This window comes from Tupaia chinensis, unplaced genomic scaffold, assembly GCF_000334495.1.
Source record: "Tupaia chinensis unplaced genomic scaffold, TupChi_1.0 Scaffold000646_1, whole genome shotgun sequence".
NCBI classification, from domain to species: domain Eukaryota; kingdom Metazoa; phylum Chordata; class Mammalia; order Scandentia; family Tupaiidae; genus Tupaia; species Tupaia belangeri.
The window spans coordinates 2,169,177-2,172,325 of record NW_006160167.1 but is presented as its reverse complement, the minus strand read 5'-3'; the positions used below and the strand labels follow the sequence as shown (position 1 = coordinate 2,172,325).

At 49.8% G+C, this 3,149-nt stretch overlaps 1 protein-coding gene across 2 annotated transcripts in view; it reads left to right on the top strand.

The window, feature by feature from the left end:
• The window catches only part of OSR2 (odd-skipped related transciption factor 2), a 9,420-nt gene that overhangs the window by 1,287 nt on the left and 4,984 nt on the right, over window positions 1–3,149 (top strand). The gene's annotated exons all lie outside the window — the stretch shown is intronic.

The following is a 3,149-nucleotide window of genomic DNA, read 5'->3' as shown; positions in this document are numbered from 1 at the left end:
TGAGCTTACCCAGCCGGCAACGCTGAAGGCACGCTCTAGGAGGGAAATATTAATAGTCCAACCCTAGGTAATGCTCCAACTTTATGCGGGCCTTCAGATTTTCTTCCCACCCAGCAGCCAGTTGGAGGGGATAGAAGGCAAACTCCACAGAGGGCTTTATCCCTTGAATTTGGAGAAATAGCTACTGAGAAAGGAGATTCGGTTGTAAGAAGGAAGAGGGAGGAAAGGTGTTCGTGGAGGGAGCGCTGCGTCGGTCAGTCCGTCTCCCTACCTGTTAGCTGAGAACAAAAGGGGGCTGGCTCCCGGGCCAGAGCTGCCGCAGACAGCTACTTTCTCTGCTAAACAAACTGCAGTCCTGCACAGAACAAGAAAATTACTCTCGCAGGGGGAGCGAGGGAGCAGAGAGAAATAGAACCCAGATTATGCGGAAAGCATCTTAATTTAATTAACTCCTTGAGAAGGCAGAGGCGCGGTGAAGGGGAAGGATCTTCGAAGCAGCTTTTCTCTATCCACCTGATCCAGTCCACTTTTTTTATTAAAAAAATATTTAAAAAACAATCTCCATAGATCCTCTGTCTGATGAATGTAACTGTTTCTTGTAGTGTGGGCTAAAATTTAGTGAGCCTATGGATTCATCAGTCATTTCTCTCAAATTCCAATGCACAATTTTCAGAGATCCCAGTGCATATCGCTTTTAGATAATTTAGTGTAATAATACCATTACTCAAGAGTGAGAATCCATATGAAATTACCATGTACCTTTTTTCTTCAATGGTTTGAAAGCTTCGCTGGACTGAAATTAATGTGCACACATCTCCGTTGTTGACAGCCAGTGAACTAAATTTTACAAAACTTCTGTACATGCCTGGAAATTCCTGTGAAGAAGACTGATGAAAGAAAAGTAGCCTCAGCTCCACCGAAATATTTATGCCTTTTCATTGGATTGAGTTTCTTTCCTTGCAAAATTAAAAGTAACTAATGATCCGAGACAGGATGATGGAGAAATGACAGCAGAATATGATGGTCCCCGTATTGCCTGAAATGACTGTGGGAACTACAAGGCTCAGCTCTAGACAAAACGAAAGTATGTTAGATCTCTGCCTTGACTTCAAGTATCTTTTAAGGCACATTTCCAGCAACTCCACAGGAGTGTAGAAAGCTAAACTCCCTTATTATTTATGGCAAAAGCGTTTGGCAGATATTTAGGGCTGTTCCATTTGTAGAAGGGTTTCAGAAGGCATCAGGGGTTTGTTCTTCCTCTATGAAGAAACTATCGGCACTGCGAGTGAAAAGGAACACTATACTATGAAATAGTGCTTTTATGCCACTGTGAATCTGAACTACAATAGGATCACTAATTTCTGTGTTATAAACCGTTTTGGAGAAAGGGGTAGGAAGAGGGCACTCAGCTTTGTGCTGATAGCATTAAGGTGGAACCTTTAGGGCAGAGTTGACTTTATGCATTTGGAATCGAAATCACAGGTCATGATAGACCTTCGCTCAACAGCACCCCCTCCACACATGGTGGGAGTTGTGCTTTGCCTACTGTATTTATTTTTAAAAGATCTAGTCCAGAAGTACATCCAAATAATAATTTTGGTTTCTTCTCTTTGGAGAAGAGGCTGCTTTTCAACACTAGGGGGAAATAATATTTTGAATTTGTGGAAAATCTTCACTATGCAAACAGAAAGAAATAACTGTGTAATGCATTACATGTTTTTCATTGAAGGGGAAATAAGCAGATAAATTACTAGGGACGTTGGTAGAATCCTTTTGTCCTATCTCCCTAAGAGAAGGCTTGAGGTTGAACAGAAATGAATGTGATTTGTGGTGGGAAAGTTTATTACTAATGGGGGTTTACAGTTTCGGTTGAATGGTCTGACTGAGACCCTCTGACTGTTACACACCTCTCGGTAACTCCCAGCCTGAACTCCCAGACTGCATACCACCAGGCTGAAGCATCTCTTTAATAAATCTGTCTCCCAACCCTTCCAAGTCGAGAAGGAAGGTGTGGGCCCCACAAAGGCAGCCGGATTCTGCCTTGCCAGAGCATTGTCATTAGCGCAGCCCCCTGAGTCTGCTCTCAGATGTGGCCACAGACAGCAGTTCTCAACACTGAGGAAGAACATTCAGGTTCAGAAAGGGCTGCGTCTGGAGGGGAGACTGGACGGGCTCTGTTACTTTCCACCTGGTTTAAAAGCCAGGTGGAAAACTGGTGGCACAGACTGGCCTGCCTACCGTGGGGGTGGCGGCGAGGAGGGAGGGGTTCCCTTAGCTCTGAGTCCTCCACCTGGAGGCTGTCCTTAGGGAGAAGGCCCTGGTCTGCCTAGTTAGCAGAACCTGCCTGAACAAAGTGCTGGCTGTGGGAGACGGTGAGCCCAGTGCAAGCAGGTGAGGTGCTCTTGAGAACCAGGGCTGAAGTCAGGCGGCTCAGCTGCTGTGGGGGATGCAGCAGGTTAGCTCCTGCTCAGGCCCAGGCCAGCTTTCTGGTGGCAGGAGCCACTGAACAGCCTGGAGCTGACAAGCAGGGTTCCTTGAGGCTGCCGGCCTGCTGTGGCTCTCCAGCCTCCTTCCCTTTGCCTCCCCCGGGAGCCCTCTCCTCTCCTCTTTTCTCCAGGGTCCTGCGGGTGTAGGGGCCACTCTTCGTGCTAGGCTGGGAAGCCACCCAGGCCTCCCTGGGGTTCTGTCTGAGAAAAACGGGACGTCCCGGGCTTCAGCCTTGGGATGTTCTCCGTCTCTGCCCCACCTCCTGGGAACTTGAACCCACTGAAAGGGATCTCGGTGGGGGGTGGGAGTGGGGCAGCCCCAGGGAAGGAGGAGGGGGCTATTCTAGGCCAAACCCAACCCCGAGGTGTCACTTTTCTTTCCTGAGGCCCCGTCACCGCTGATAAATGGGACTGAGGTAGAGGAAGGAAAAAGAAAACCTCCGAGGTCAGCGCGGGGCGCAGCGGCCCCTCCGCTCCGTGGGCCTGAGGGCCCAAGAGGACACCGGCATGGCCTGGGGAAGCGGGAAAGGCGGCGCAGGGTGGGGTGGCCCTCCGAGGTGCGCGTGGGGACTGAGGCTGGCGCTGGAGCCGGGTCCGTAGTTTTCCAGCGGCAGAAGCTCGTCCCCGCCCGTAGGGGGTGGGGTCTCGGGGCGGTGGGGTTGA